The following is a 14,653-nucleotide window of genomic DNA, read 5'->3' as shown; positions in this document are numbered from 1 at the left end:
AAATTGTTATGTTTTATAAAATCTGAATATAGATTGATTCTTTCCAATGAATATTTATTGTTAGAAGGCCAGGCACTGTGTGCACCAGCCGAGGACGACTCTGAAAGGCCCTTCCAGCTGCTGAGTTTCCCTGTGGGGTCACTGAAGCCTTTACGGATACTGTATCACAGTCCACATGTTCCTTTGCCCTAATCCTGCATTTTTCTCTTCCCTTCCAGAAGTGTCCATTCTAAGAGTTTTCCTAACTAACCTTCTGCCCATCAATACCCATCTCAGAATCTGCTTCCTGGGCACTCAACCTTTTATAATGTATTTATTTTTAAATAGTGTAATAAACACTGGGGAGCCTCTGGGACTTCCAACATCTGGGGCCATAAATACCCACCTTTTCAGGTCAGCCAGTCAGCAACCTCATGGGGGCTCACTATGTGAGTAACTCAACTCAAGGCTGTCCGTAGTCATGAGGGAAAGAATGGCCAGAGGAACTCCAAGGTCTTTGTCTGAGTCTCTACAAATATATTTACCTCCATCAAGTTGGATCTTTTCCCTAGGGCTCAGGGCCCGGACCCGAGACTGAAAGATGATAGAAGTTACTGTCCAGGTTCTCTGTGGCTGCAGGAGGGAGGGAAAGGTGTTTATCAAGTGTTGAGAGCTGAGCAGTAGAGGGACAGCTCAGTGCTCTCGTGTCTGACAGAAGTAGGCTGGAGCTGCAGCTTCACTTAGGGTCGCTTGAAGGACATTAGGGGAGAGAAATCCTCCTCGTGGGCAGAATTCTGAATAGTACAACTCGTCCATTTGCAAGGAAGAAGAGCGGCCCAAGGAAAGAACGTACACTGCTCTACAGCTAATACACAGCTGTTTGGCCCCTGGTTTGGTTCCAAAAGGACCAACACAGGAAAGCAGGAGGGCAGAGGGTTTGGTGAAGAGTTATATGCGTTGGCCTTCTCCTCATGAAATTTGGGTTTTTTTCTCCCTACAATGTACCCTCCTATCCCTAGCAGCTGAGAAAGAGTGAGGCTCACATGGCCTTGTGATCAGTTGTAGCAATGGAGACTGGAATATTGACCCAAACTTCATATATGGGCATGTGTTAATTTACTTACTTACTTATTTAAATAAATTATTTTTCCCCACCTCTCTTTGTCTCGCTGTTCTATACCAGGTGTGTTAGTCCAAAAGTTGTACAGATTGTTAGGGATTGTGATAGAGCTAGAAGAAAGATGGCCCTCACATAGCAAGTCTGGAGTCATGAGCAGATGCACCAACTCATGAGGCTTTGCTTTTCTGAAGGGAGTGAATGTGGAGATAACTGCATGTGGTAGGCACCAACATTTTTAATATACATTTTGGAGTTTTAAGTACGGAGGGAGGCATACACAAAGACGGTGAAGTAGGAGGGGTGAGCTCTGGCGCACATTTACTGTTTGGGTGTCGTTAACTGCTCGGCATCTGAACCTCTTCTGAAGCTCGAGGAGCCTACCTTGTGTGAGTCTCGGTGGGTGCAGGGTCCCAAGCTCCTTGCAGGAGGCCAGGTAGTTGTTCTCTCTGACTTCTAAACACCAGGATACTGACATATGGCCAAGCTTTGCCCCTTGGATGCTCCCCTCGGGGACTTTGAATCTGGAGTGAATGGTGCAAAAATTCATTTTGCTGGCGGGGGGAGTGTTCAGAGTTCAGTAGTAGTGGTGGTGACCTTGGACTTGGTATGCAGGAACCAGCAAGGGTGGCAGCTCTACAGGAACCAGGCTGTTTCTGCAGCAGCACCTTGACCCTATGCGTGTTTTTCGGCCTCTCTTGGTTTCTGCCTATTCTCTGAGCCTCTTTCCACAGCTCTTCTGTCAATAGACAGTTGCTCTACATTCCTCCAGCGCGTTTCTCTTCTGTGTAAGTTAGCATATCGATCGTTGTGTTGTTTCTCTTGTAGCCAAGAACCTCTTCGCTTTTTCTCTGGATGCATTTAGGATTTTAGGCTCATCCTTTGTGCTGCAAAATGTCACAGCGATGTGATTGAACAGAGGACTTTTTAAAAAGGCTTGTTCTGGACATTAAAGGAGACCTTTCAACGTGAACGAGTGTATCCTTGTTCAGCTTTAGGAGATTGTCTTCTGGTTATTCCACTGATTATCTCCATCCTTACATGACCTCTCTTTCCTCTTTCCCGGAATCCTATTAGTTGGATCTCTCCTATGTACCTTCTTTCTCTCTCTCTCTCTCCTTCTCTCTTTTTCCTCTTTAGCTTTATGTTTAACATCCTGGGATATTTTCAAGAATTTAATCTTTCAATTCTTACTAACTTTAAAGAATTTTAGCAGTCATATTCATGTTTCTGAAAATTCTTCTCTGACAGTCTCTTTTCTACATTTATATTTGATGGATTCAGCATCTTCTCATTTGTCTCTGGAAATATTAGTTTTTTCCACTTCAACTCTCTTCTTTATTTTTCCTCCAGGATCCTTTCATCTTTTGTTTGTCTTGGTCTTTCTATTTTACATTATGGGCTTTTCGCACCAGTGTGGTGATGACGGCTGCTTAAGAATGAGACAGTGGCCCTGGGTTCGTGGTGGAGACTCATTGACTGTGATGGGCTCTCCTTTAGTCAGCGAGAAGGCAGGTACTTGCTCCTCTGAAGGGTCCCTAAATGTCAGAACGAGAGGGTTTACTGCACACACGGTAATCCCACACTTGGTGCCCTACTTCTTCCCAGAACGCTCATTCACATTCCTTGTAGAGACAAAATTTCAGCTCTAATTTTAGGCATCTTTTCTTCTGGGGTTTTATGTAGATGCCTGGCTACCATATGTTTTGTAAGCAGGGACGGTGGAGAGACATGTCAGGGTGTTAGTCTGTATGCAGACTTTCAATCAGTTTCTACCCTCATTTCTCACTCCCGCCCTCCATTCTCTGTATCTTCTCGGCAGCCTCTGTGCTCAGCCTACTTAATGCTCCTCCATGCTTTACAAGTTACAGAAACATTTTTGAAATCTTAAATCTTCCAATGGATCTCTCTTAGCTTCTTTGTTGAGAGAGGATATAAACCTATTGGTTGAGCCTGTCAACTTTGAGCTAGAAGCTCTGTGTCCTTCGGGATTGACTAATTGATCGATTGATTGATTTTATGTATTTTAGTATTTATTTGACATTTATTTAGTATTTATTTTATTCTTTATTTGACTGAGAGACAGAGAGCGTACACACAAGTGCACAAGTAGGGGGAGCAGCAGGCAGAGGGAGATGCGGAGATCAATCCCAGGACCCCACAGGTCATGACCTGAGCCGAAGGTAGATGCTTCACTGACTGAGCCACCCAGTCACTCTGGTCCTTTGGGGTTTTTTTTCTATTTTTTTTTTTAAGATTTTATTTATTTATTTGACAGAGAGAGAGACACACACACACACACACAGTGAGAAAGGGAACACAAGCAGGGGGAGTGGGATAGGGAGAAGCAAGCTTCCTGCTGAGCAGGGAGCTCCATGCAGGGCTTGATCCCAGGACCCTGGGACCATGACCTGAGCTGAAGGCAGATGCTTAATGACTGAGCCGCCCAGGTGCCCCTCCTTTGGGTTTTAAATGTATCTTTTTTTTTTTTTTTTTAAGATTTTATTTATTTATTTGACAGACAGAGATCACAAGCAGGCAGAGAGGCAGGCAGAGAGAGAGGGAGAAGCAGGCTCCATGCTGAGCAGAGAGCCTGATGCGGGGCTCGATCCCAGGACTCTGGGATCATGACCTGAGCCGAAGGCAGAGGCTTTAACCCACTGAGCCACCCAGGCGCCCCTTAAATGTATCTTTAATGTGCTCAAAGTTTAGGGTCGGCCATGATACAGGGCAGTGTATCAGTGGACTGCCCCAGGGTTTATAGTGCCCTGTCTCATTTGATCCTCACACCTCTGGGATCCCTGGAGAGGCTAGAGTTAATGGAACTGGAGAAGTCGTCTGGAAGGCTTCACTAGGTAAGGAGCCCTTGGTCAGAAGGACAAGAGAGCACCTCTACTCCTGGTGAGAAAGCTGATGGAGAAGGATTCCAGGCTGGGCTAAGCCTCAGATTAGGGCTCAGAATTGGAAACAGGTGGGTAGCATTGTAGGCACAGCTGTGTCTGCTCAGTTGTTGTCAAGTCTAAGTCAGTAGGAGGAGGAGATGAGTGAGACGCGGAGAGGGAAGCCAATGGTGGAGCTTAAAGAGTCTAGAAAGCGATGTGGGCCATCCGTTCTCTAAGAAATTGGAGCCGAAGTCCTGCTGATGAGGCTAAGTTTGGAGCCAGAAAATAACACCGTCAGCAGTGTCACCGGCACGCACAAAGGACAGCGATAGATTGCACAGTTCCCCTCTCACATTTCCAGGCTAATGGAAGCGATAGGAGCATGGCTGAACGAAAGCCCCAGCTTGCCCATTAGTTTCAGCTTCCTTCCCCAAAGGCTTTCCACTGGAACTTGCAAAATGTGCATTTCTCCTCTGTCCTTCCCTCCTTCCCTTCCCAGCCTGCAGGGAGAAACTAATGGGACTGAAGAGGCAAGTCCCCGGAGGCGGTGCGGGAGACCAGGCTGGACCCCAGGCTGTGGGGCACCATGCCCAGTCTGATTTCTAGATGGGGGCAAAGTCGGGGCGCTGGCCTTGGGTCTCCTGTTTGCAAGGTCCCTTAGGGCTGTGGGGTCCGTGCCCTCCCTCTCAGCTCTTCTCCAGTGCAGGGGACTCCCAGGACAGCTGGCCCACGCTGGGCTGCGGTCTTCCTGAGTGGCGCTTGCCTGTGTGGCCCCTGGGAGAGCCCCTCAAAGGCAACCGTGGGCTTTCCCCTGCTCCATAAGGTTTGCACCCTTTTATCTCTTTTAAGAAAATTTTCTGGAACAAGCGCTTTTTTTCCCCTCCCTCTTTGCTAAGCATGTTTGTAATAGCCTGGTCTGCCCATGAGTTTGTAGCTTTACCAGTGTTCAGTGTCTGTCTGTCTCCGTTTCTCTGTTTCTCTCTGCCTCTCCACCATACATACATTGGCTGACTGTTCAGAGCTCTTAACAGTTCTCTGGCTTCAGGAAAGCAGGCCCCGTCACACTCATTCTGTACCCAGTAACAAGGCATGACGCTTACTCCCCGCCAGAAGGCACACAAAAGCCTCCTGGTCCCCTAAACAGAAACCCCCCATCACTGCTTTTCGTCTGACCGGAGGGGGCCGTTTCTACCCAGAGGCACCCCTTCCTTCAGGGCGAGCCCCAAAGCAGACAGATAATCATTCATTTATGAAAATGAAAGATTCATGAGGGACTCCTGCGCAGCCAGCAGAGTTGAGGCAGGTTCTGATCTTTAATTTAATTAAGCTGTGTTTATTTAATCAGCTCAGAGATATGTGTCCTCAGGCAGGAATGTGCTGCCTGCTTCTCAACTGTGTTTTTGTTTGTGGGAGGAGGAGGGCTGTGACCGGCCCTGCATTTTGGATTTGGGGCCCGGACGCAGGCTGGCTGGTGGTCTAGGTTCAGGCTAGGTGCTGTCGGGGGACTGCATTCAGCAGCTGTGTGCACACGAATGTGCGCATATGCACATGGGCGTGAAGAACCCCTCTTGCGCAGTGTTCCAGGATCTGGTTCTGCATCATATGTTTGAGGAACCAGGCCAGCCAGTGGTCCGTGTTCTCAGCCATGCCAGGAGGAAAGCATTAGAAAAGAAGACTGCCCTGTGGCTCAAAGTACACTCCACAGATCTCTTCTTGGGTGCTGGGTAGGCATGCTGATTCCCAGGGGCTGAGACTGGCTGAATCACACTGAAGTTTAAGAGCAATTGTGTTGGCAAGTGTTCACATCCTCAGGAGTATTAACATTTTAAGGAGGGAGGCGGGGTGGACAGAGGGCAATGAAGGAAGCCATTTGGAAGGAATCATTACAGTGGACTTCGGGCACAGGGGGAGGGCATTTGGGAACAGAAGTGTTTCTCGAGCCTCCTAAATCACCCCATCGGAGGACTGTGGCTGTCTTCTACGTATAAGGGGGAGATGTGAGGGTGCCAGCTGGGGTGTGGTGGGTCTAAACCAAGATGGTGGGAATGGATGTCTGAGCTGATGGTACAAGTCCCAGTCCGGGTCCAAAGGCCTGAACAGGGAGTTCTAGAGTCCGAGGGCAGGCAGAAGATCAGTGTCTCAGCTCAGGCAGAGAGCAAATTTGCCCTCCCTCCACCTTTTTGTTCTTTTCAGACCCTCAGTGGATAATCTGTCTGTCTGTCTATCTGTCTGTCTCTTTAAATGTATCTCCTTTTGGTTCTATTTCTCTGAGAACCGTGACTGGTACAGTGACCCCACCTAACTCCTCCTGTTCGAGATGGACACTAGCAGTAGAAGAAGTCACATAGGATTCCTTCATTGACCAAGAAGGTGTGTACATCTTCTTTATGCCTTATTTTGCTTACTGATAGAAAAGAGTAGCAGAGGGAGAGCTGGAATGTCATGAGTGAGGGGAAGCATGAATATAAGAGAAGGACAAAAAGGGAGAGGATGGCGGGAGGACAGCTGTCAAGTGTAGCTGGGGAGACAGCTTTGTCAGACAGGGAGAAAAGCGGCATTTTTCCCACCACGTATTCTTTGCTGGTGGCAAATTTCCTTTCACAGTGCTTCAAACTAGAGACGAGAAGGGGAATTTGGTGTCCGCTTTCCCCAAGCTCAGAGTCCTCTCCTTTCCTCCCATTCATTTTCCTTATCTGTTTTCTCAGGGTAAAACTACCAGGCTTGCGCTCCTCCCAAGGTTGTCTTGAGGATGAGAGGAAAGCTGTGGTGTGACCTGTTGAGCTCTGGGAGAGGGAGGCCCAATATGCCATACTCAGGGAAACCTCACTATCATTATCGAGACTGTTAGCGTAGCAGTCCTGTTTTATCAATTTCCAGGCCTCGACGAAAGATCTTAGTTATGATTTTGAAAAGTCTTTCTTTTCCAAACATACTAATTAACTGCAGGGTTTTTTGTTTTTTGTTTTTTGTTTCCCTGGCAAAGCAGGTTGCTTAAATATTTTTAGGAGATTTCCCCTTTGTCAAAGATCCCTGGGGCTTGGTGTGGAGTGGTATGAGTTGTACCCAGTGGAACATTTAGACTATTTGTTGGGTGAAAATTTTGCTCTTTACCCTCCTTTAGGAGATATATGTGGTTACAATTTTACCTAATAGCATTTTCTGATTTTCTTTTCATGCCAACCTGGACATAGCCCATTTAAAAAATTGTGGCAGCTGAGCAAACTCTGTTTCTTTGTGTGTGCCATATGCTTTTCCTAGCTAGCTTTCAGAACTTGGCTTAGCACAGGGCTTGGAGCCATTTTGCAGGGTTAGTCTTTCCATTCCTGGGGGATGAGGAGTCAAGAGATGGATGTGGACAGACAACTTCTTTAACCCCAGTCACATCTGGGTCTCTCTCATCTACCTGTTCATTGGTATCTGCCCACCTTTCCACTCATCCTTCCACTGAACATCTCTGTCTACTGACTTTCATGGTGGTACTTGGCATTGCAAAGTCAAAGATGAGAAAGACAGGGCACGTTCTTAAGGACGTTCAAGTCTAATAGGGGAGATAACACATGCAGTATTACAGAGCAGTGTGCTAGCTTTTGTGAGAAATAATGTATGGAAAGGACGGGCACCCAAAGGACCTGTAACCCAAGATTCAAGATTGAGGGAAGTCTTCCTAGAAGGGATTGCACCTGAACTACATCTTGAATGATAAAAGGAGTAAAGGAGGACTTTCCAAGTAGCAGGACCAGCAAGTACAAAGGTGTACACTGGGGTGGAGAACTTGGCGTGGAACCAGGACTACACTGATTTTAATATAATTAGAGCATCGATAGGAGTGGGGAAGTGCCTGATGATGCTAGAAAGGTCATCGCCAGGCTATAGGCCATGATAATGAGTTTGATAAGGAGGAATCCAATAAAACAATTTCAAGCAGGGGAGTGATGAGCAGATTGGAAATTTCTGGAAAGCTCCTCCAGCTCAAGGTGGAGGATGGACTGAAGGAGGCAAGACCCACTGAGGAAAATGAGACTAGCAGCGAGCTCTTGAGGTGATGGTAGTGAGGCCCTTCAAGTAGGTAGTGGCCATGGGAGACCGAAGGAGGCAATTAAAGACATTACTAAGGAGTAGAGTCAACAGGTTTTGCTGCCAACTGGGGCTGAGGGAGAAGGAGGAGGTTTCAGTGTCGGGATGAAAGGGATGCCGTTCATTCTTGCGCACTTAACACAGGCAGGGGGACAGCTTTGTGGGAGGGAGCATCGAAGGCAGGTTTCAACAATGTGAGGAGAGAGCCACTGTCTAAATCTTGGGTGCAAGCTCCGGGCAGGAGATGGAGTGTGAGTGTGGGGCTGGGCTGGAACCCCAGGGAAGACCATCTTTACTGAAGAGCCCTAGAGGAGTAATTGCAAAGGAGCTGTGGAGAAGGAGGAGGAAAGCTGGAGTCCCAGCAGCCGAGGCAGTGACATTTCAAGGAGTCACATGTTACTGAAGGGACAAGTCACAGGGGCCTGGGTTTGATGGCAGCACTAAGGAGTGGTTTGCAGAGAGCGTTTTTTGGTGGGGGGTGGAGCCAGGACCAGAAAGGACTGAAGAATGAAGGGCATGTGAAGAAGCTGATGGAGACAGAGGAGGTTATTCTTGAAAATTTTATCTGTGAAAAAGAATCAAGTGTTGGTAAGGATGGGGAGAAAAAGGAGACTTGGTGCACTTCTGGTTGGAATGTAAATTGGTGCAGCCGTTATGGAAAATAGTGTGGAGGGTCCTCAAAAATTAAAAATAGAAATACTATATGATGCAATAATTCTACTCCTGGGTATTTACCCAGGGGAAATGAAAATGCTAGCTTGAAAAGATATTTGCACTGCTATGTTTATTGCAGCATTATTTCTTTTTTCTTTCTTTTTATTTTTAGTTTTTAAAGATTTTATTTTTTTATTTATTTAACAGAGAGAGAGAGAGAGAGAGAGAGAGATAGATCACAAGTAGGCAGAGAGACAGGCAGAGAGAGAGGGGAAGCAGACTTCCCACTGAATAGGGAGCCCGATGTGGGGCTCGATCCCAGGACCCTGAGACCATGACCTGAGCTGAAGGCAGAGGTTTAACCCACTGAACCACTCAGGCGTCCCTGCAGCATTATTTCTAAGAGCCAAGATATGGAAGAAACCCAAGTGTCTGACAACAAATGAAAGGAAAATTGTGGTGTATATACACAAAGGAATATTATACAGCCATAAAAAGGAAGAGCGTGCCATTTGAGACAACATGGATAGACCCAGAGGGTATTATGCTAAGTGAAATAAGTCAGACTGACAAACACAAATACCATATGATTCCACTCATAAGTGGAATATAAAAATGAATAAATAAAAAGCAGAATGAGAACTATAAATACAGAGAACAAACTGATGGTTGCCAGAGAGGTGGAAGGCAGGGAGTTGGGCAAAGCAGGTGAAGAGGAGAAGGAGATGTTCTCCAGTTATGGAATGACTAAGTCACAGGGATAAAAAGCAGAACATAAGGAATATGGTCACTGATATTGTAATAGTGATGTAATGAGACAGATGGTAGCTATTCTTGTGGTCAGCATAGCATCAAGTATAAACTATCAGTTCACTAAGTTGTATACTTGAGACTAATGTATCATTGTGCGTCAACTGTACCCAAGTTAAAAGAAAGGTATGCTAATTGCTAAAAGATGAATAAGTTCTGGGGATGGAATGCATAGCACAGTACCATAGTTAACAATACTGTATTCCAGACTACTTGAAAGTTGCTAGGAGAGTAGATCTTAAATGTTCTTGCTACCAAAAAAAAGTCATTATGTCAGGTGATACTAACCTTACTGTTGTTAAATAATTTTGCAACATATACATGTATCAAATAATTACCTTGTATTCCTTACACAATAATATATGTCAACTGTATGTCAATAAAGCTAGAAAAAAATTTGGCTGTGGAGAGAGAGAGAGAGAGAGGTGACTAGGGAGAAGACGGAGAGGGTAAGTGAGTCCAGGGGCTGGAAGTGAGATAATTCAGATTTAATTAATTCATCCCCCTAATTATTGGGCATCACTTATGTAACAGATACTACGCTAGGCATCATGCAAGTACAAATAATTGTAAGGCATCCTTTCCAATGTGGACAGGGTATTTGGTGATGCCTCAGAAGTGCAGAGCTGAGGGAGTTATTCTCCCTTTGTTAAGAAATGATGCAGGTGCACTTTGGAGTTCAAGTGGATCTGGGTTCAAATCTTGGCTCTGTTCCTTCTGGGCTGTGTGACCTTGGGCTAGTTGTTTAATCTCTCTAAGCCTCAGTTTTCTCATCTGTAAAATAGAAATACTATCAACTGTGCAGATTCCTTGAGAGGACTGGGAACAAAGTCTTTAATTCCTCATGGGTTCCAGTTTTGTCTGTATCACTTGGTATCGTATCCTCAGCACCAAGCTTAGCATCATGCCTGGTGTGTAGCAGGAAGTCAGCAGATATTTGCTGAATGCACAAATGACCGAAGGTATGTAAAAATTCTGGCATAGTGGGAATCTTCTCAGATTGGTGGCCATTCTTTTGCACTGCTTGGGGGCCAGTGCAGATCTCTTCCTACAGCTGCGAGGATGTGATCATGAGTTAACAGGCAAAATGCTCAAGGCTCTGGTTGGCAGTAAGCCATAGGGTGGATGTCCTGTCCTGACACTCTAGACAAGTGTGAATGGCTAAGTGTGGGACGGGAGTCGGGGAGGGGGCATGGAGACCAGCTGAGACCTGGCCAGAGGCAGGCCACAGACAGTCTTATCCAGGGAGCAGGGAGGTGAAGAGAAGGAATGAGCTGACCTACAGGTGGCTGTGGGTCAGGGGGACAGGCTCTCCCACTTATCTGAGTGGTCCCTGGCTCTGTCCTGTGTGTCCATGGGTGCCGGGGGTCTCTGGCTCCCCTTCCTTGCCCACAGCTTGGAGTCACGTGCCAGCCGCCTAGACAAAAGCTAGAAGCTGAGGCAGTTCACCTCTTCATGAGTTCTTGCCTGGATACACATAAATTCTCATAGATTCTTTCTTTTTGGAAAACTAGTACCTATTTGCTATTAGAAAAAAATCATGCGCAGGATACCTGGGTGGCTCAGTCTATTAAGCGTTTGCCTTTGGCTTGGATCATGATCCCAGGGTCCTGGGATCGAGTCCCACACTGGGCTCCCTGCTCTGCAGGGAGTCTGCTTCTCCCTCCGCCAGCTGGTCCCCCTGCTCGTGCTCTCTCTTAAAGAAATAAAATCTTTAGAAAAAAATCACTCAGGAATAATTACTAGAACCATTTCAATGTGGTTTTAGGGTCTATTTTTTCCTGCCTAATTTTTAATATGCACCCTATCTAGTTTCCTTTTGTTCTTGGACTTAGTGGACAGCCAGAGCCACTCTTCCTGGGAGAATGCAGCTCTGTGACTGGCAGAACCAGTGAGCGAGGTCCAGGGGCCGGCCACAGACAAGCCAGAGACTCGCTAGTGGGTATTTACCACCTTGCAGAATGCTCCAGAGAAGAACTTGAGACCGTCATCTCCTGGAACAGGCTCCCCAGAGCTTCCTAGCTCAGGATGTGTATAATGAGTGCGGGCAGCCTGGGCCAAGGTCCCAAGGGCAGCCTCATCTTTCCACGGCTCTGTGGAGAGCCAGGCATGGTGGGGAGGGTAGGCTAACTTGCTGTCTCCTCTGCTTGGGCTCGCCCTGGCTGCCAGGGCGACAGGAGGCTGCTCTGCACCAGGGCCAGATGGAGTGCTCACACGCTGTCTGCCTGGGGGGCTGTGGGAGAGCTAGTGGCCACTTGTCTGTCCCCTGGTCTAGGGCAGAAACTGAGGTCTTGCTGCAGGTCCACAGGTGGCCTGTGAGGGAGCAGAGAGAAGGACCTCGACTCTTGATCCCGTGCTCTTCCCTCTGATTGATTCTGATCTGTCGGTTGTACAGCTTCAAGGCACGTCAGCTCTCTTGGTCCTGAGTGTTCCTGTCTGGAAACGAGGCTGATACTGCCTGCTTCATCCTGAGTCAAAGAAATGTTCTCAACGCAATATATGAAAAAATATAAGATTGGGAGCCAGCAGACCTTGGTTTTAGACCTAACTCTGCAGGATCTTGGGCGAATCGCTGTCCCTGTTTGAGCCTCAGTTTACTCTCTGTAACATGAGGAGATGATAGCGATAGTAACAAGAAAGCTAGACTCCTTGAACTCTCACTAGGAGCCTGGAAGTGTGCCAGGTGCTAGGGTTTATCTCATTGGATCCTCTCAACGGTCTTGTGAGGGAGGCATCATTCTCCCCATTTTAAGGATGAAGTGGTTGAGGCTCAGAGTTTAACTTGCCCAAGACCTCACAGCTAGGTGAGACTATCTACTTCCTAAGTTTTGTGTAAGGAATTATATGGCTGTTTGTAAATGTGTTTTCACATGTGTGTCTATGAGACACACGTACACGCACACATATGTACTCATCTGATTGACCACTGTCAAAATCTGTCAAGTTTCATTTATTTTTTATTTCCTGTTTTTTTAAATTGAGCTTTTCCAAAAAAAAAAAAGTCCTGAGTTCTAATTCTAAATCAGTCCTATTTGATTTTATTCACCAAACATTATTTGACTTGCTGCTGAATGTCAAGAAGCGTGCCAAGTGCTGGGGAGGAGAGGACCACACACTCCATGCTGTCATGGAGGTCACAAGCCAGCAGACAGTGCAGCCATCCAAGCAACCAGGATGGCGGGGACATTTGTGAAACTGCGTCAGAGTGGGATGCGGACCTGGGGGTGGTGAGGGCTGAGCTTTGTTGGATTGTGGTCTCCAACACTGGCCTCTTGGGCCAACCCCAGAAATACTGGTTCCCCAGGAAAGGGATGGGGCCCGGGCATTTTTTAAAAAGTTCTCCCAGGGGGTTCTGTGGGCCCCCAGGCTTGAGAACTGCTGGTCCAGGCAGTTGAAGACACCTCTGAAGGAGGTAACATTTAAATCAGGGGCTGCTGGAGAGTGCAGATGGTTCATTCTAACTGTGGCTGACAGCTTTGCCAGGATGTATTATTAGGAACACAACCAAGAGGACCCACCGGTGCTGAGGTCTTGAGTGAGGACCACTTACTGTGTCCCAGGCAGTGCTGGATGGATGTAGGCTCCCCTGCAGGGCAGGCCGGTCCTGAGAGTAGCAGCGGAGCTCAGCCGCTGGCCCCCAGTGCCAGCCAGGAAGGATGGAGCTGACCTTGGCTGTTACTAACCATTTAGGGTCCCACTTTCACAGACGTAGTGTGAATCAAGGGGGTAAAGGGCCCAGAAGTGTCCCACTGGGGCAGTTTCCTCTATCCAGACACATCTCGAGTGGGGAAGAAGCATCCCCCGCCCTCCACACACATTTTACAAGTTAGACCCTGCATGGGTGGGGGGTGGTGGTGGGGGAGGGGAGCTCCCCACCCCTCGCCTTGCTGCTTGTCTTTGGTTAAACAGTTCCTGAATAAATGAGACGAGCTGATCCAGGAAGCATCTGCTCTGTTCATTTATAACATGTATAACTATTCATCAATATATGGCTTTTACTACACGTCTGTTAAGGAAATGTCTATTCTTCACACATACTTGTCCTTATATTGAATGCGTAACTGGAGGCAAACAGGAAAAACCAGCCCTGGACGGTCGCTTTCCCACTGGATCTGACACTTCCTGTGCAGCTTCTGCCTTCTATACTCAGGCTTTACCTTTGACACCACACCCAGGACGATGCTGCTCCCAGTTTGACTCAGTTCTTAGCACCTGCCTGATTCTGGCCACGTGAGAGCCTTTCTCATCCTAAAATGTCAGAACTAGATGGGAACTTACATATTATCTGGCCCAGTGATTTTTAAAATTCTCATTTCCTTAGTGAAACTCTTTAAAACAAAATCTTTGGGAGAATTCTGAAGGTAGAAGAGTTTGGGATGAAGCCTGGATGCAGGGCTAGAGGCACATCCACTAGGCTCTCCTCTTGCCCTGCTTCCTCCCCACTTCTCACTGCCCTACCCCCCCCCCCCCCAGTTAAGGGGCAAAGCAAGCAAAGTGACTCCCAGAAAGTGAAATCTCATAGTGGGTGACCATTCTTCTGAACCTAGATTCTAGAATTCCTTAACGAGTGGCTTACAAAAAATAAGACTTGATTTTTTCTTTTCATTTGTTAAAAATCGGATTTTTTTAGCATTAAATTAGTGAATAAAATGAACTTTATTTTTACTAGTGGGCTTAATCTTTTAATTGGTATGTCAAACATTTGTCAAGCATATGGTCTTACTAGGTGCCTCAAAATTCATGATTTGAATGCAGACAAACAAAACCAGTCTCTGGTGCTAATCAGAATCAGAGTGCCTATAGTTAAGATGAAATTCCATTTTATATAGCAGGCATCCCAAGTAATGGTGGCTTAAACATGCCAGAAGTGTGTTTCTTTCTCACTGTGAGGTCTGGAGGCAGAGAGTTCAGGGTCAGTATGGTGGCTCAGTTCCATAGAGTTCTCTGTACTTTCTGGGACATGGCTTTAGACTTCTTGTACCAAGGTGGTGGCTAGAGCTCCAGCCATATGTACCAGACAGTCGGATGGAGAAAAGGGCAAAGAAGAAAGGGGACAAAGGGCCCCAGCCTGCTCCATTTTAATGGATTTTCCCAAACATTGCCAAAAAGAAACCTTGGTTTACACGCCCTGGCTTTC

This window comes from Martes martes (assembly GCF_963455335.1).
Source record: "Martes martes genome assembly, chromosome: 5".
In the NCBI taxonomy this organism is placed as follows: Eukaryota; Metazoa; Chordata; class Mammalia; order Carnivora; family Mustelidae; genus Martes; species Martes martes.
The sequence above is the reverse complement of the archived record's forward strand: the minus strand, read 5'-3'. Positions refer to the sequence as shown.